Source organism: Tiliqua scincoides, chromosome 9, assembly GCF_035046505.1.
Source record: "Tiliqua scincoides isolate rTilSci1 chromosome 9, rTilSci1.hap2, whole genome shotgun sequence".
NCBI lineage: Eukaryota > Metazoa > Chordata > Lepidosauria > Squamata > Scincidae > Tiliqua > Tiliqua scincoides.
Genome location: NC_089829.1, coordinates 28,365,662 through 28,385,259, shown reverse-complemented (window position 1 = coordinate 28,385,259; position 19,598 = coordinate 28,365,662). Strand labels below are relative to the sequence as shown.

The window sequence follows — 19,598 nt, the reverse complement described above, 5'->3', positions numbered from 1 at the left end:
TAATTCAAAGTGAATATATTAAATTCAATTTAATATAATGAGGCTTACTTCAGGGTAGACATGCAGAGGCATGTGCTGTTACTTCTTTTTAGAACTGCAGCTTTTAAAGAACATGCACATAAGAAATACAATCCTGATTTGAAAGTATGATCCTGAATTGGACAGTACCCATATTGAATTTGATGGGAGTCTATTTTTTGTGGGGGGGGGGGGAAGAGACCAATTAATATTGTGTATCCCTAACTGGTATTATCTCCTTGCCAGATATGGAACAGTGGATTTTAGCAGCTCAGCTCGAAGGAAGAATGCCACCCGAGAGACTACCAGCACCCTCAAGACGTGGTTGTACGAGCACCGGAAAAACCCCTATCCCACCAAAGGGGAGAAGATCATGCTGGCCATCATCACCAAGATGACCCTAACCCAGGTGTCCACCTGGTTCGCCAATGCTCGGCGGAGACTCAAGAAAGAGAACAAGATGACCTGGTCCCCTAAGAACAAGGCAGGAGAGAAGAGAGAAGAGAGGATGGAGGAGGAATGGGGAAGATTGTGCCAGTGAAAATGAAGACAAAGGTAAGTGTGGAGAGGCAGCACCATTTCCCCATAATTTTGCATCTGGGTGTGAATGTTGCTGGATCAGGCCAAAATTCCATTCAGTCCAACATTTTGCATCCCAATGTTGGCAACCTTCAGTCACGAAAGACTATGGTATTGCGCTCTGAATGGTGGTTCTGGAACAGCGTCTAGTGTGGCTGAAAAGGCCGATTTGAGAGTGACAGTACCTTCTACACTGGGAGCAAGTGCAGTCTGTCCCTGGTCTGTCTCCCTGGCTGTGGGCCTTCCTTTTTTGCCTCTTTGCCTCAGTCTGTTGGCCAAGTGTCTCTTCAAACTAGAGGAGGCCATGCTGCACAGCCTGCTTCCAAGCGGGCCGCTCAGAGGCCAGGGTTTCCCACCTGTTGAGGTCCACTCCTAAGGCCTTCAGATCCCTCTTGCAGATGTCCTTGTATCGCAGCTGTGGTCTACATGTAGGGCGCTTTCCTTGCACGAGTTCTCCATAGAGGAGATCCTTTGGGATCCGGCCATCATCCATTCTCACAACATGACCGAGCCAACACAGGTGTCTCTGTTTCAGCAGTGCATACATGCTAGGGATTCCAGCTCATTCCAGGACTGTGTTGTTTGGAACTTTGTCCTGCCAGGTGATGCTAAGGATGCATCGGAGGCAGCGCATGTGGAAAGTGTTCAGTTTCCTCTCCTGTTGTGAGCGAAGAGTCCATGACTTGCTGCAGTACAGAAGTGTACTCAGGACGCAAGCTCTGTAGACCTGGATCTTGGTATGTTCCATCAGCTCCTTGTTGGACCAGACTCTCTTTGTGAGTCTGGAAAACGTGGTAGCTGCTTTACTGATGCGTTTGTTTAGCTCGTTTGTTTGTTTGGAGAAAGAGTGTCGGAGATCGTTGAGCCAAGGTACACAATCACACCCAATTTCATGTTTTATAAAAGTGAAAATGGGTGAAAAATCTGCCTCTTGCCCCCAGCAGCTTGCCACCCACCCACTGCTCTCCAAGCGGGCCGCTCAGAGGCCAGGGTTTCCCACCTGTTGAGGTCCACTTCTAAGGCCTTCAGATCCCTCTTGCAGATGTATCACAGCTGTGGTCTACCTGTAGGGCGCTTTCCTTGCATGAGTTCTCTATAGAGGAGATCTTTTGGATCTGGCCATCATCCATTCTCACAACATGACCATTCAGCCCAACATTTTGCATCCCACAGTGGTCAATTTTGGATGCCTCCAAGGAGCCCAAAAGCAGGCATGAAGACAATAGCCCTCTCCAGTTGTTTGTGTTCAGAGGTAGACTGCCCCTGCATATGGAACTTCCATCAAGATTAGAGTTTCTGATCCAGACCATTCCTCTTCCACAAATATGTTTTATCCTGCTTTAGATCCATCTAGGGTTGTGTGTGTGTGTGTGTGTGTGTGTTTGTGTGTGTGTGTGTGTGAGAGAGAGAGAGAGAGAGAGAGAGAGAGAGAGAGAGATCATGGACTACTAGATAATAGCCAACTGGAGTTCAGACCAAGCAAGACCTCCATTGCTGATCCCAGACACTGATTCTTCACATCGCCTTGAACTGAATATAATGAATAGATTTCCTGCACTGAAGGGGGTCTGAACTAGATCAGCAAGACCCCCCCCCCTTCCTGTTCTGTGATTCTAGAGTTAGGCATCATCAGTGTCCTGATGGCGCATTCCTCCAAATTCTCAGGTAACTTTATTCAGCAGTTTTGTGTAGATGTTAAAAAGACTTCTGGAGCCTCTAGTGTCTTGTGTATTCTGTGCAATGAATGCAGGAGAAACCTGAGTTCACTTGGCAACAGACCTACCCAAAGCCAGTTTGCTTTGCATTTATTTACCCTGTTCCTTGACTCATGCCTTTCTTACTTGATTTTATTTTGAAACAGATCCCAGAAGCTGCCAAGATGAAAAGGATTTAAGGCTGAGTGATTTGGAAGATTTGGATGAGGAGGAAGCTGAAATCAAGGCAGAAGTTCAGTCAAAGCACCAGCATCATGAAGGGCCCATTGTTAGTGGCACCTTGACTGGGTCTGAGAAGAGCAACTGCAGCTTAACCCCACCAGGCCATTTCCATGCCTTCCCCTGTGCAAGAGTGACTCGGCAACTGCAGGAGGCTTCCTCAACCACAAGGGGGCCACCATTGTGGGCAGCCTTGGAACTCAAGGCCAACCCTATGGAGCCCCAGAGAAGCCCAGAATCTGGTCTTTAGCCCACACTGCTGGGGGCGAATGTGATTGTAGATCCGGCAAGCAGCCTTGCTCAAAGGACAGACAGTCCTGACTGTTTGCTGGTCAGGGGAAGGCTCCCTGGGGCCGGAGGACAATGCAGCGAGGAGAGGCCTCTGGGGGGCAACCTGGTGAGAACACAGCCTGTTCACGCCAAGACCTTGGAGGAGTTGGCGGTGCAACCGACAAAGCTGTTTAGGAATTCCACTTTCAACCTGCAGTCCATCTCACTGAACTGTGCTTCCTACCCAATGCTGGGGGAGACTTGTCAGTACTCAACAGGAGCTGAAGGTAGTTGCTCTCCTGAGACCTTTCCCTCCCCCCCCCCAGAGGTAGCACTCAGTCTGTTCAAAGGAAGCTCGTATGCTTCAGAAGTTACACCACTCCTGGCTTTGACCCCTTAGTTTACAACCATTTGTGATGTGATCATTGAAAGTCAACTTGGCCCTTTCAGGTTTGGAACCAGGAAGGAGCTGAGATGCCCACTTCTGCTAACTCCAAAACCAGGATATGTTTCACTCATCAGGTGCTGAGAAACCTTTGAGAAATGGGTGGATTCACACAACCATTTTGGGAGTGTGTGATGATGCAGGACCTCCTTCATCTTTGTGCGTACTTGTGACCCAGTTGTTGAAATCTTGTGACCTAGATCACACTTATGAAGCTAGCTTGTACTAAGTCAGACCAGTGATCCCTTTAGTTCTATATTCTGGCGCTGTCTGGTTAGCTCCCTAACAACCTTTGAGATACAGAAGTCATAAGAACATAAGAACATAAGAACAGCCCCACTGGATCAGGCCATAGGCCCATCTAGTCCAGCTTCCTGTATCTCACAGCGGCCCACCAAATGCCCCAGGGAGCGCACCAGATAACAAGAGACCTCATCCTGGTGCTCTCCCCTACATCTGGCATTCTGACTTAAGTCAAACCATGTGATACTGTGGTCTCATCCTAAATGTGTCTGAAATGTGTCTGAACTGGTCAGTTTTGCTCTTCAGACATGCAGGATACATCAAAGTTAATGAGGGCTAAAATTACAGTTTTAGAGTAGCAAAACTAAGTATTTGATTGCTACAACTGAAATGAACTGTCTTTTGTTTCTCTCTGAGGCCATAATAATTCTATCTACACTTATCTGGGAGTAAGCACCATTGACTTTAATGGGATTTACTTCTGAGTATACATACATGGGATTGTTATGCAGCAGCATCAGTTTTGAAAGCTGCAAACAAACAAAAAAAATCAAATCAGGTGCATAAATAAATTATTTTAATTACTTACAGACCTCATTCCTCCAGATGGAGACCTTGTGGCCTAAGACTAAACTTTAAAGTTTTCCCAGTTAGCAGGGTTGAGATTTCTGGGTCAAATGAAGCCCAGGGACAAGGTAAACTCTCAAGAGATTTCCCCTCATAAGAACATAAGAAGAGCCCTGATGGATCAGGTCAAAGGGCCACCTAGTCTAGCTTCCTGGATCTCACAGTGGTCCACACTGGATACCACAGGGAGCACACAAGACAACAAGGTAGCTTGATCCTGTTCCCACTCCTTGCATCTGGTATTCTGAGGAATACCTGCTTCTAAAACCAGGAGGCTGCACATACCTATCATGGCTTGTAACCGTTGATGAACTTTTCCTTTGAAGGTGCTGGTTGTTTAAGTCCTATAACTGAAATTATATTTGGTGAATATAGTTAGGTCCTTTAAAAGTCTTGAGGACATAGGTCTTGCATGCAGGGATACATAGATCTGATTATGCACCTTTTGGAGTCAAAACATGTTCATTGACTCAAGTTGCATGTTTAATTTAGAAACGGCTTGCTTTCATTGTGGCATTGACCAGTATTCACAAGTGACTCAGACTCAAGTTGTGTATTATTGCAGTAGCATGACTATTGCTTGCCTCTGACTTATTCCACCCCACTCTAGATGGCAGGGCCAGGATTCCTCCCCATGCAAACATTCCCTGGCTGACTGGGAGGGTTATACTGATGCAGGAAAGGAATAAGGGCATTTGACCAGCCTGGGTTGTTCTTCCATCTAGCCATTACAGGAGAGGCCATGCTACATGATTGCAAGGATATGACTTCTGAGCTGCTCCAGTAACATCTTAAGTGAGCCCCTTAAGCTGAAAGGTATTCTTTAGTGCAGCAATCCCCCCCCCCCCCCCAGAATTCCCATTGATAGAACAGGTAACTTACCACATTTATGATGTTAACTTGGAACATAGCTCTGATAAAATGAAGTCCTTTTAAAATCCAGTTGGTTTCAGGACCAAACTGGATGGGATCTGCATTATTCCTATCTCAAGCAGCTGTGTGTGTGTGTGTGGGAGAGAGGGAGAGAGAGAGAGATTTGGACTGGGGCCACAGTGGAGGGGAACAGACACACAGCAACTGCAATTGAACGTGAGGTGGAATGCTTTTGCATACAAACTGTGCCTGAAAGGTTTTCACTTCACAGCTGTGACAAGGAGGCAAAAGATTCAGATGGCCCCTCCCTTGCATCATGATCCCAGTCCTAACTGGTCTCTTTTGTTAGTGACAGGACCATTGCATCTTGGATAACTATATCCGGGTCAAATGCATCCTCATATTAAAGTCTGTTCTTTTTCCATCCAGGACATTTGGCCTTCATTATATTTTTTATATTAGATGTACTTTTTAATTTTTAAACCGCACAGGTAGCATTAGGGTTAGAGCTGGGATAAGAGGCTTAGGCTATATAATATGGGACGTTGCCCAGTTATAGTTTATTGTCCAGTTATAATGGGATGCAAATGACTGGTACACACACACACACACACAAAAATGCAGATGCAAATGCCCAGGAATGCCAATGACCAGGGCTTGCTTCCAGGACTTGTCCAGGAAGCAAATTCCCTGGTACCTCTCTTGTTGCATTGTTAAATCTACTCAAGTGTAGAAGTCACATGGGGCTGCAGTTTGTCTCAGGATTGCAGCATGGAGCAAAAGGGTGTTTACCTTTTGATATCTGCCCTGTTTTCCTGCTGAAAATCACCATTGTTCAGAGGTGATTGAATGCTACCAATGCCATGGTAGCAAATGACATTTGAATGATTCAATAGCCCCTTCACAGCAGTGATGTTCAGTATGAAAACAGAGTAGAGGTAGCAGAATTAAATACTCTCTTCCTCCATAGTGGTCCTAATCCTAGTTTCTGCCCTTGTGGCTGCTACACATGAGTAGACTTAAGCCTGCAACTACATTCATGTATTTAGTGTAGGTTGTCCCTAAAACATGAGTAGCTCCTTGCCCTTGGTTGGAAAGCTTTAAATATGTAAGTAATTCGCCCATTGAAATACATGGGACTTAAAAGTTGCTGAACTTTGGCTGGACCCTGGTCTCCACCCTGTTTCTTGACCAAGAATACAAACTTAGTATATACCGAGTCACACCACTTGGTCTATCCTACACTACAATTGCTACCCTGAGTATGTTGCTTAAAGGTAGGATGGAATAGTTAAAAAATACAATCAATGTTTAATATATATAAAAAGAATGAAATAGCAATAACATTATCACCAATGCATCAGCCATCAATGAATACATAACCTGCAGGGGACTCCTTCAGATAATTAATTTCCTTATTATTTGCCTGCCAAGAACCTCCTGAGTAAATGAGAACCTCAGCAGATAATTGAGAAAATTCAGTTACTGAGGAACCCTCCACAGATATCAAAACTTTCATCCCAAATGCCATAGCCGGCCTAGTCAAAAGTCCTTAAGAAAGCAACAGCCCTCTTACACTAGTCTGAAATACACTCTGCATGGAATCTGTTGTATGCACCTGGGGTAGACTTTAGGAGTTTTCCACATTCTGAGGAAGATCAAGTGAAATCCTTCCTTTGAGGTTTATTTATTTAGCACATGAACAGTCAGTAGCATAGCACAACGGGGCAAAACACTAAGGCCTGCAGGCACCACAACGTGTAAACGGCCCACTCATAATCGGAGCCCTTCTGGGCAGAGAGCGATGCTCAGATGCTTTCAAAACAAAATGTCGTCTCCTGTGCTTTGCCTTTGCAGTCCAGAATGGTTCAGATGGCAAGTGGTCGGGTCTGCTTACATGGAGTGTTGCAGCACTTGCATTATATACCGTTTTTGACCCCCTCTAGCTATGCTGCTGTTAACAGACTAGTCCTATGATTGTCTACTCAGAAATAATTTCCATGAAATTCAGTGGGACTTACTCCCAGAAAGATTGCATGGGGGTTTATTTTCTGGAGATCTACTCCCAGAAAAAATCTGGTTGTTCCCAGATGGTAGTCTATGCACCTCGCTGTTGTACACAATGTTTGCAATACACTGTTATCTCTCTCTCTCTCTCTCTCTCTCTCACACACACACACACACACACACACACACACACACACACAAGATCTACTTTGTGAACTTTTTGATTGAAAAGCAGTATGTAAATATTCTTAATAAAAAAATACTGCTGATGGACACTCTCACACACAAACACAATCAAAGAAAAGTTGAAAAAGAAGATCAAAAATTATGCAAACAAAATTATTTCATTGGATAGGTTGATCTGTTAGAAGTAGAAAGCTTCCAAAATGCACAGATTTCTTTTTGAGGTCAAATATATAAGGTTTTCTGAAAAGAAATATAAATTCTCACACCTGCCAGCCTGAAGTCTGTAGTGTTGACATGCCTTGAAAGTGTAGAGTTTATAGGAAGGAATGGTGGTATCTAGAGATCTGAATTAGACATTGCTTTAGGCAGATGGAAATTAAGAAGTGGTGTGTGTGTGTGTTCCCCCCCCAAACATGAATCTGTCTGGTTACTAGACTCATTGTCTGAAGACCTTCAAACATGTGTGCATGTGCTTGTTCTAAATACTGGAGGAGATCCTTAGAAAGGTGCACTCTATCCTTGATGGATCTCCATCTGTCTTGGCAGGGGTGTGATGGAGGATGTGAGTTAGTTTTTTCTTTATGTCTGTCATCACAGTCACTTCCAAGGTAAAAAGGAGGGGAACCCACCCAGTGAATGGCAGCTCAGAAAGTTGTGGACACCACCCTGGAATGCTTGGCCCTTGGCAGGTGCTCAGTGTGCTATGTGTTAAACACGATGCAGGTGCTGATTACTGCCTCTGCATCACACATCTGGATCAGCCCACAACAGGAGACAGAACACAGTTTGGTCGAATACCAGATAGGTCAAATGTAGCTGCTATAGCGTTTGTTTAAGAATATCCATTTCTTTCTGCCTCTGTGTCACTGAATGTACCTCATTCTCCTCCTCTTTTGTATATGTCTGTTTAAAGTGATACACATCTATATTTGTATTCCTTTCAAAATGCTTGTAGGAAAGGATAGGTGGCTGAAGAGGCTAAGAATAGCTTTCACAGTATCCAAAGTCTTTCCCTCTTCAGATGGCATGTTCAAGTAATTTTTTTTAAAAGAACATGAAGACTCGAACAGAACTTCCTAAACTTTTGTCAGCTGCGGCAAACATATTTTCTGGATGAAATCCAAGGCATATTCCCCCACCCCAACCCCTTTTTAGAATGTGTAAAACTGGTTGTCTGTCTCTCCTTTATTTCTGCATGACTCTGAGTACATTACCTGGGAGCAGATAAACTAATGGAAGAAGGCAACACATTCAGAATCGCACCTGGCAGCCTTCTCTGAGAGTTAGGCTGTCATTCTGCCATGTCTCTGATTGCACAATCCAATCACACTATGCAGAGATGTGGCATGTCCAGCCACCACCCATAGGTTGATAGGAATGGGGCCAGGAGCAGGTAAGCATTCATTCAGAGACATTGTGAGTAGGCTCCTCTATGAGCAGTGCTCACAAGAGCTAGGTTGTAAGACTTCTCAGCACCTGATCCTTACCTACTTATCTTCTCTGGATTAATATAGGAAGAAGGGAATTGAGTGGAAGAGGACACATGAGACACTCTAGCCTATGACTCTTCTTTCTTCCATGCCATCCCCATGTTCCTTTTTGAATCCAGGGAGGAGGAGAAATTGTGAAGGCAGGTAGACAGATGGAAGTGAGCTTACCATGCCATTCCTCAGCCAGTTGGCCTCATGGCTAGGCTGACTCTGATCAGGCCTACAGGAGCATTGATTATTTCATTTCTCACCATGCGCTAGCAGTTTTGTCTTGCTGCACAGTTGAAACATTGGGAGTGATTGTCCTGGGGAATGAAGAAGTGAAGCTTTCATACTGAGAAGCTGAATGTTTACCAGGTCCTTTCTGTCAGAAGCTGGGTGGGTTTGTCAGTGGATGAAAAGTGATCTGACAACTCAGATCCATCGAAACTCTTTCTGTTTTCCTTTGTCAAAACAGGGTTGGGGAGAAATATAAGAGCTGCTCAAGGGTCTCTCGATCTGAGTGACATTTGTCTCAGCCAACAGAAAGACAAGCTGAGAACTGCTTTCAGGCCGGTACTGAAGAGGTGAGAAGGGTAAGTTTTTGCAGACTTCATAGGAAAGAGTGAAATATAGATAAATGTCTCATTTTTGGTTACTACATTTCCCAAAGGCACCATTATATCGGTTTGTAAGGCACTGTGCAAAAGGACTCTCTCGCTCAATGAAATCATGTGTGTGGCTGAAGCTTTTTCTAAGCAAAAGGATCAAAAGGGGCGGGTGAGAATCCTGACACAAGCCCTTTGCCCATGCTTTGAGTGCTTTATCTTCTTTCTCTCTTTCAGGCTAATCAAGTCAGATACATTGGTGAAACTTCTCAAGAAGGTTTGGCGCCTCCAGGCTTCCATTGGAAGACACTCATCATTCCCAATGTGAAGTTCTCTCTCTCTTTCTCTCCTTCTTTTCCCCTCTCTGCACTCTTCAAAGCATGAACTGCAGCTTTCTTCTCCTGGTGGTGGTGCAAAAAGGATATCCTTACATATGTACAACTTTCAAGAGACACCACCGCAATCTGAACTGGTGAAGCTGCCTGTACTACATTATATGAACATATTCCATGAACTGAGTTATCATAAGTTTGCTACCAGAATGGTATACCGGAATGAATCCATCTCTAGCAAGTCTTAATATATGCGTTCCAGGAGTGCTTGACTTCTGTTGTCAACCTTTGTTGTCCTTTGTAAAATGCAAACTATCAATGTGTCTACTGAAAGGATGACCCTTCCTTCCTTCCTTCCTTCCTTCCTTCCTTCGTGGGATATAGGTGCTTACTTTCTGGTCCTTGTCATTTAAAAAAAAAACAACAAATGTTTGTTTTCACCCTCTTGACTTCATTTTTTAAATGAGATGTATTTGTCAGCCATGTTGTCTTATATTCTGAAGGGGAGTCTTTGGTAGCGCAAAATGCAGGTTTGTTTATTTTCAGTCCTTGTACAAAGATATCACGAAAAATATTTTTCAAAGTCTCTAATTAAAAATCGAACCTATCAGTGTTGTCAAATGGAGGTGTGAACTTGAAGGAAGGAGGTGATTCATTCATAGGGGTAGGCCTACACAGTTGGGCCTTAACCTGGTGTCTCCCCCTTCTTGGGGTCCATGTCTGACTCGCAGAACAGGGCGCCATGACACTTCCTCTCAGGAGAGAATAATCACGTTTTGGAACAGACAAAGTAGGCCATTGTTAGTGGGTCAGCACTAATTCAGTTAAAAGAGCAACAGTGTTCTTGACGAGACAGGGAGGAGACACACCCCTCTGCATTATCTGGCTTTAATTAAAATTGTCACCAAACATTTTCTGGGCATACTAATAACCCAAACCAAGGCCATGAGAAGAGACTGTGGCTTTGTCATTCCCCCCAGCTCTGGAAGCTGCGGCCATAATTTAATGACTGTGCTAATTAAGAGGTCATCTATGGATCAGTCCAATACCAGCTTTTCCCCAAGTTCAGTGAGGTCAACATTTTACATTAAGTCTTTTGTGATCAATACAGCCCAATGGATTCTGCTTTAATAAATCAGTGGAATCAATCCAGAATATCGAGTAGAGGTTGTTGTGTTGACTAGAGGTAAGAAAGGGGCAATGGCGGTGGTGGATGAAGCACTAGAATTTGTTGAGCAAAGAAAGGCATTAAGCACAGTCTGCAACTCAGAGACGCCATTAGGGGATGGCTCATACATAAAATAGTCATAGAATCACTTGACTATCTTACCTTTCTTTGCTGTCTGCCAAACAACTTGCAGCTTAGCGTGTGGGCCACCTGAAAAGCATAACACACAAAAATGGCATTTGTTCTGCATTGACTCATTCAGATGTGCAAATCTGTAGCAAATTGATGCTGTAGTCAGTCAGTGATGGACATGCTCTAGGATGGAAACAGATGTGCACCAGAATTGTCACCCTATTTTGTTGGAAGGAAGCCTCATGGATTTCAATGAAGTGTGAAGACCTGCAACTTCATCTCTACAACTGATACCAACCAGTTATTCAAAGGACACTCAGGGGCTCAATCCTATTCAGCACAGGAGTGGCAGCTCCTAATGGCTACTGCTGGATCCTGTGCTGGATCCCTGAAGGTAGGAGGTCTCCTCAAGGAAAGGGGACATTCTTCCCCTTAGCCCAAGTAAAGCCTGAGCCTGCTTAATGGGGTTTCTCAAGTCTGCACCTGTGTCAGGCTTTTGAGCCCAAAATGGGGGATAGGATTCAGCAGAGGAGGCCTCTGCCTGTTCCACCTCTGTTCTGTCCTCTCTGCACACTCCTCTCATCCAGAAACACATTCCCCCTATCCTCCCACCACCCTCTCCATGCCCCTGCACCACTCAGCATTTATCTCCTTTCCACCAGTACCCGGGGGTTCCTCTGTGGTGTGAACAGGTTGGCACCAGCCTTCCTGCCAACTCAACGATTGGTGCAAATGTGCCTTATATTTGCAACACCCAGTGTGGCTTCACTCCAGTGTTGGCTTCACTCCATATGTGTGCACAGTCTGACTCCCCTGGAGAATACTGTTTTTGGAAAAAAACTTCCTCAAGCTTCATTCCTTCTCTTATCCTCCCCCCCCCCACTTCGGCAGTGGGGAACAATGTGTCTTGCCTTCTCTTTTCATATGTCTAGCTTGCTTCAATGGCTGTGTGCCAGATTCAAGGAGCCCTGGGAAATATAAATTGCCCAGTGCTACTGCCCAGTACTTCCTTGCATTTGGCACGCAGCCATAGCAGTATGCTAGGCATGAGAGATGGAAAAAGGGAGGGAGAGCCGTCTCCATCCTTCTGCCTAACGTCAGAGTAGCTTAGTGTGGAGGAAAGCAAGCAGGTGGATGGTTAGACAGGTGAGGAGAGGGGAACACTCATTGGTAGTGCTGAGGGTGCTATCAAACCCTGTCACTCCGGTGGCATAATCTCAGCATGATAGCATCTGAAATAGGCTTGGAAAAGGGTTCAAGGGGGGAAAAAAACACAAAACAACAATTTCTGAGCTTGAGGAAATAGTTTGTTTTCTCAAAGCAAGTCCTGAGCCTGTCTGGGGGGTATTCACCCCTCCCTAGTGTTAAGACTTTTGCATGCTGGAATCATGCCAGCCCTGCTGTTTGATATTTTTGTTGTTGTATTGTTTTGTATATTTTGTAAACTGCACTGGGAATTCCTTTGGATTGAAGTTGACAGAGTGCCCTCCATAAAACAAACTATGCGCAGTCCAGATGGCTGGAAAGAGTGCACATGCCATTTTGCACATAGGAGGGTTACAGGTGTGTGTAGGGTGACTACAGGTTCCTGAGTAGAGCACACACATGCATTTGTGAATTATCCTCCCTTTGAGCAAAATGGGTCATGATCTTACAAGGGCAACTCTTCATGTGCGTGCAAGTGACAACTGAGTGATGTTCATGCAAATATGCACCCCAATTTTAAATCCAGCACCATCCAGACCCCTTTGCCCCTTCATATGTGTGGATGCTTCTGACATTTTCCTGCCCATCTGTCAGCCTGTCCTTTTCTTGTAGCCTTCTTGGGTAAGCCCAGGAGATCAAGGAAGAAGCCGCACAAGCTGGTAGAGTGACCTGCAGCTTAGAGGCAAAGAAATTAAGCTGTGAAAAGATAAACATTATTTCAAGTCGGATTTGAAGGATTAGCGCTTGTAATAAAGAGTATTAGGCCCATTCAGGGGCTTTTGCAAGGCGGCCTCCTTGGCTTCTCCTCCTCTCCCCTTTCCAGGAGAGGCTCCAGGTGCATCCCAGAATTCAGCCCAGCCATTCCATTGCTTCTCACACTGCTTCTCTTCAGCAAGGGCTTGAAAAGGATCCCTGTGTAGTGCCAATGGATTTCGGTCAGCCAAAATGAAAGCATTATTCATTGGGTCAAACTAGCTGTTATTCTTCTTGATAGGTCCACAAGGGCATTTTTTAATTGGGTGAAACCAGAGTGATAACTACTAGCTTGGGGCTCTTGATCTCCCTGGCCTAAGTTCTGGCAAATTTCCATTTGCAGGACCAATTTTGCAGCATAATCCAGGTATTTGGTTTAGGCTGCAATTCTAACCCTACTTCCCAGAGTCCCACTGAGCAAAATAGGACTCACTTCTGAGTAGACCTGGTTAGGATTGTGCCCTTAGTTGGTAGACATACACAAATGATTGCTTTTTTCAACTGGTTTCTTTGTTAAGTATTAACTGAAACAAATGCATTTGTTAGAAGCATTATGATCACTTACAACCCAACTGTAACCTGTGCTAGCTAGGCTGCACAGTGCAGGTTAGGAGGTGACTGGAGGCAGTGGTATATCTAGAGTGTGGCAAGTGAGAACATCTGCCCTGGGCACCACTTGAAGGGGATGCTGGGTGCAGATTTACCCATATACTACCGATGGTGTGCTTTCGCACCACCACCTATGGTGCATTTTTGCACTAGTTTCTAGGGACCTCCAAAAAGCAGCAAGTGTCTGCAGAAAAATTCAAGGTGTTTCTATATACCTGAAACAGAGGCTTCACAATGCTGAATAAATTCACTTGGTGGGATGAACAAGGCTGGCGTCCCATGATCTACCCTTCTCTGTGTAGCCTGCTGAATAAATTCACTTGGTGGAATGGACAGGGTTGGCTTCCCACTCCATGATCTCCCCTTCTCTGTTTAGACAGGGATGCAATTTCAGTGTTTGCCTTGGGCGACATTTTCCCTAAGTATGACAATGGCTAGAGGTCTCCTCAGGATAAGCAAATATTTATCCCCTTACTCCTGGTCAAACCCCAGCCTGTCATATGGGGCTACTCAGATCTCCATCAGCTATTTATCTGGTGGAAGTTTGAGTGGCCCCTTGTAAGGCTGCCTGGTGGAAGAAGGTAAAGATGGCCATGAATGCAGCAGCAAAGTCGGGTATCAGTAGGGTAACTCCTAAAAGCTAGAGGAAAAGGTAGAGAGGGGAGAGGTAAATCCCCACACATCATTACTTTTAAGCAAACCTTGAGAACACTCAACTCAGGAGTAAAATTAAATTATGCAAACATAATGAGGAAGCAAGAGAGGTAAACACTCATTGTAAATAAAGGAAAAAAGAGGTTTGCATGGGGTGAGTAATCCCTGCCCATCAGCTCCCATAAAGCCCTGGACTCATAGTACCGTAACTTTGGAAGGGATCCACAGGATCATCTAGTCCAACTTCCTGCTTTACAGCTTTGCATCCTCCCAAAGCGTCTCCAGTTTCGGCTTCACGATCTCCAGTGAGGCAGAATCCACCACCTTCCTCAGCAATCAGTTCCACTGCCGAACCACCCTTACCATCAGGACAGCTTACCCAGAGCTTATTCCCCAGTCTGAGCAATTTTTCTCTTGTGTGATGGCTCTGCCTCATGCCTGCTCCCATTTCCTGATTGTCACTTTGGATCTTGACTTCTGCCTCCTTTTGGTTATGCACCTTCCCCTGGCCCCTCTGATTCTCACTTGCTGCTCTGGACTTGACTTCTGTTTCAACCTTTGGGATCATCCACCCACTTTTGTCCCATTTGGATGGAGAGCCATTTCCTTGGGTCCCAGAACCTAATGGCACAAAGATTGACCCAATCCGTCTTGGGCCCGGTGAGATGATTCTCAAATTCTATGGCATCCTATAAAATATCGTGTTTGTGCTGAGAGCCTTTGCGCTAGGAATATTAATTCAGAAAAACACTGATTATGGGACACACTTAAAATGCAGCTGGTGTGGTTTTAAGAACCGAGGACTGAATTAAGGTGACCTATTGGGTGTCTTTTAAGATTTTTATTTATTTTTCCCTCTCCAATTCTCCTTTTATTAAAGGTCAAGTGAGCCTCGCTGCAGATTATCCAGCTATCTCAGACCTCTCTGCAATCTGTCATTCCCGCAAGATATGTATCGCAAATCTCTCAAAATATAATCTTTTGGAATCATATTCTGAATACTGTTTTGATTAAAAATCATTGCAAGGACTGAGGTGGAACTAATATGAAAAGGACTGTAGCATGGGGAGCTCTTTCTGATTTAATAACCAAAATAAACTAATGGGTTCATCCAGGCTGGTCTTTTAAAAAGAAAAAGAAAGAATGCACACCTTTCAATGCAATAATTAACATTTGTTGGCAGATATTTATTATGTCCCAGGTTTTGTTACAAAAAAATGGAACTTTGTCCATTCTCCTCCCTTCTGCTCTCATTCCCAATTTGTTTCTTCTAGAAACAATTATCTAAACAGCGATATGTTATTTTTCCCTCTTAGAATAAAAACTTGCAAGGGCTGATCTTGTTAGCTGTTCTGTCCCAAAGGATATGACTATGGCCAATTCCCTATTATTTGGTTTTGGATGCCGAAAGTGTGCATTTGTTATCAAGACTGTCCAGTTAAAGTGCTTGTAGTTAGTCATCTGTCTAGGAAGGACTAATCGTCAATGAAATAAAATGAAATGCATCTCTGTATTACCAAACCTTTGACAGAAGTGGGTTTTTGAGCTACTGAAGGAAGTCTAATTATAACAAACAAACCCTGCCATTCATTGTTAAATGGACAGGCCTGGAAAAAACTAAACCAAACCCTTAACAAGCTGCTCTCATCAGTTTGAAGAGTATACAGTCTAACATTTTGGAAGGATGCCAAGAAGAATTCACAGGTCATAAGAACAAAAGACCAGCCCCACTGGATCAGGCCATAGGCCCATCTAGTCCAGCTTCCTGTATCTCACAGAGGCCCACCAAATGCCCCAGGGACCACACCAGATAACAAGAGACCCCCATCCTGGTGCCCTCCTTTGCATCTGGCATTCTGACATAGTCCATTTCTAAAATCAGGAGGTTGCACATACACATCATTGCTTGTAAACTGTAATGAATTTTTCCTCCAGAAATTTGTCCAATCCCCTTTTAAAGGCATCTAGGCCAGATGCCATCACCACATCCTGTGGCACAATGTTCCACAAACTGTGGAACAATGAGTTCCACAGACCAACCTGAAAGTGTCAGGAGGTAAATCCAGGCATGTCTTGAGCTAACTGGGGTTTCATCACTGCAATTTCATAGCCAAGGGAGGTTCTGTGGACAGGAAGAAGGAAAATAATACACTGGCTCCCCAAGTTACCGATGTCTGACTTCCAGACAACTGAGTTATGAATGGTTGCATTGACACTTTCACACAGGCACAACATGTCCTTTGTGGTGCTTTTGCACAGGTTGGCAAGGTCCAACTGCTTTGAGATAAGGCACCCCACCCCCGTATCCATGGATCTGGTACCCACTTATCTGCAGTTCTCTACCCCACCTCCCTGAGCCCCCCATTCACTTTTCTTTCTTAGCAACAGAAGCATTACTCATTACTCTGGGGTTTTATGCTGTTTTAAAAAGCAAGTTTTGAATCTCAATCTGGCCCTAACAAAAAGCATATTAGATTTAAGACTGATTTTGTCCCAAATCACATTGAAGTGGTTTAAATACAAGAATTTAAATTGAACTGTGCATTGTGTAGGGCTGAAAATCTTACTTTTTTGGGGGGGGGGAAGTGACATTGCAGGCAGGCTACAGAGAGAATTCACTTGGTGGAACAGGGCTGTTTTCCCTTATTTAATTTTTTAAACTTTATTTATAATTATTTATAGCCCACCTATCTAGGGAAAATGGTGCAATCTCAGTGCTTGCCATGAGCGACATCAGTGCTTGCTGCATTCTCTGGAAAGCGGTTCCTGCTTGATGATGTCACTTTCAGCCATGACATCACTTCCAGGTCAATGACATCACTTCTGGTGCATCCCAGACAGATTGTCATTCTATAAAGTGGGTCCTGGTGCTAAAACATTTGAGAATAATTGTGCTAGACAATCACCATAATGGACCAGGTTTTGAACCTGTTGAATCATCACCAAGGGCAGCCCTACAAAGAGTACATGATAGTAGTCTAGGCCCAAAGTTATGACATCATGGATGACGTCAAAGACTTCTCACCAAATGCCATTGGCAGATAGAATTTCTGGCCACTGTGAGATATGACTATTTTGCTTGTCAAGAGATGGAAAAATAGGAAGGTGTCTTATCTTCCCACATGTCAAGAGCTCTGGATGTTGTGTTGTTGCCTTTAGAAGGAAACAATCACTCCCAGATTAGATAAAAAAAAGTACAAATGTGTGAGTTATTGCTCTTCATTGTTCCCCAATTAGCAGACATGCAGACACTTCCCTCCAAAGATTATTTCCACCCGCTGATCTCTTCCCTGGCTCCCTCTTTCCATCCCATGAGGCCTATTCAGAGGAATTTGGTAGATGCCAATGGGTTAGGAAGAAGTTTCTTTTTTAAACACACATCGACACAAAGTGTTTGTGCTAATGGTGTTCAAACTGTGGATTAGAACATCCCATTTACACACTTCATTACACCTGGACAAAGAAAGCGAGAGGAGAAAAATGTACGCCTGGCATTGTTTGAGATGATGTCTAGCCTTTTCGGAATTTCTGGGACAGCTGATGCTACCCTGTCCTTCTCCAACGAGAGCTGCTAATGAATTTTTGTTCAAGATAATTGGAACATCCAGCAGCGCTGCTGGGACTCAGGGTATCCATGAAAAGCTGGCTTTGTACACTGGAGACTGCCAGATTCCACCAGTCAACCCCCTCTCCTAGGAACTCTTGTGCCCTTCTTGTGACCCAGGGTGCCCGCAGGTTGAAACCCGAGGGTACTCGACCACAACTGATCAGCAGCAGTTTCAGATTTGAATGGTCTTCATGACCTACATTTCCAGGCTCAAACTAGGAAATAAAAAAGGGAAAGTATCAATGTCCATTGATTTCTTAACCAAAAATGGTGCTGGGGTTAAAACCTGGTCTCTGCAATGGAAGCTCTGTTTCCACATGCCCAGGAATGATCAAAGATACATAGTGAAGACAAATGTAGCATTCTAAGGAGGAAGGCAATTGCAACATTCTACATATAGTGACTGTGATTTGAAGAATACACATTCTCAATTTGGAAAACAAATACGTAGGATACAAAGAATGTTACAAAAAATGCTACCTCTGTCTTTATCCTTAGACGCCCTTTTATTATTAATGTTTGACTTCCAGGTGTACCGGATATCTTCCAGCTCAACACCAGCTCTGCAAATAACAATTCTCACTTTTAGTTGGTCTTGTACTGAGGCCCTCACATTAGTTCACCAGGCAGTACCAGAGCTCAGCCTAGCTCAGGCCTTCACAACTTAGCAACTAGGGGTGAGCAAGAAAAAAAACATGGTTCACTATTTTGTTTTCATTGTTTGAGCTCCCATCTCTTCTGTTATTCATTGATCAAAATCACATTTGCTTTGGACACACAGCCTCCATTTTCATGGCATGACCCATTTGGGTAGCAAGGAGAGTATGGCAAGCATACTTTTTAAAAAAAAAAAAAAGAAAAAAAATTGTAGTCTAAAAGGAGCATCAGAACTTTTCCAGTGGGCACCGTATGTTTTCTCCAATAATGACTTGGACATTACTGTCTTGTATTTCATTTATATTGATTTCGGTTTGAAATTGTACCCACACAGTGGGAACTTTGGTGAATAACCATATATCCATGTTTTACAATAAAACTGAGATTGATTGTGGTATAATTTCCTGATGTACCTGGGGGAGGCAAGGGTTGCAAATGCCCCAAGTGGCACAGATGTGGAGGCACCACCATGCCACCATCCACTCCCCCCCCCCAGCAGTGCCCTGTCCGGAATCCCTGTATGAGGCCTCTGGAAAGCCTAAAACCCCAATTCCAGTTTTTGAGCAAAAAACCTGAAGTGACATTTTAAACCCTTAGAAGATCTTAGGAGGACTGGGGAGGCCCTCACTGTCCCTCCAAAGGCCTTCTAAGGGACTAGAACATCACTTTTGGTTTTCACCCAAAATCCACAGGTGGGGTTTTAGGTTTTCCAGAGGCCTCAGTACAGGGACCCCACACAGCTTTCCCATCCCTCCAAAGGCCTCCCAGACATGATGGGGGGTAGTGACATTCTGGGGGGGGGTGGCCTTTTGCGATTGTGGCCCCAGGCAGTACAAGATCCAGTTTCACAAGTGATGGTTACAGTACTAAACTCGGGTTCAAATTTCCACTCAGACATGAAACTTACTGGATGACTTTGGGCTGCTCACCACCCTCAGTTCAATCTGCTTCACAGGATTTTCTGGTGAAAATGGGGATTGATGTCAATTTATGCCGCTTGTGCTCCTTGGAGGAAAGGTAAGATAAAAATGTAAATGAAATTGTACTAAAACTGGCAGGGATAAAAGTCACAAAGTATATTTGAAGAGGTCTTGTGGGAAACCCCTACTCCCTAAAAGGGCTTGCCTCTCTCTCTCCCCCGCCCCCAAACAATCCACAGGTCTGACCATTCTGATCCACAAGCAATTGCCTCTGAGCTGCAGGTCTGCTGAGCCTGGTGTC

The 19,598-nt window shown here is 44.3% G+C and overlaps 1 long non-coding RNA gene across 1 annotated transcript; it reads left to right on the top strand.

Annotated features, from left to right (window-relative positions):
* Positions 1-2,462: 2,462 nt before the first annotated feature.
* Positions 2,463-10,709, top strand: LOC136660385 (uncharacterized). Its single transcript, XR_010794896.1, has 3 exons — positions 2,463-3,088; positions 9,130-9,247; positions 9,497-10,709. It is a non-coding gene; the product is annotated as an uncharacterized lncRNA (long non-coding RNA).
* The last annotated feature ends 8,889 nt before the right edge of the window (positions 10,710-19,598 follow it).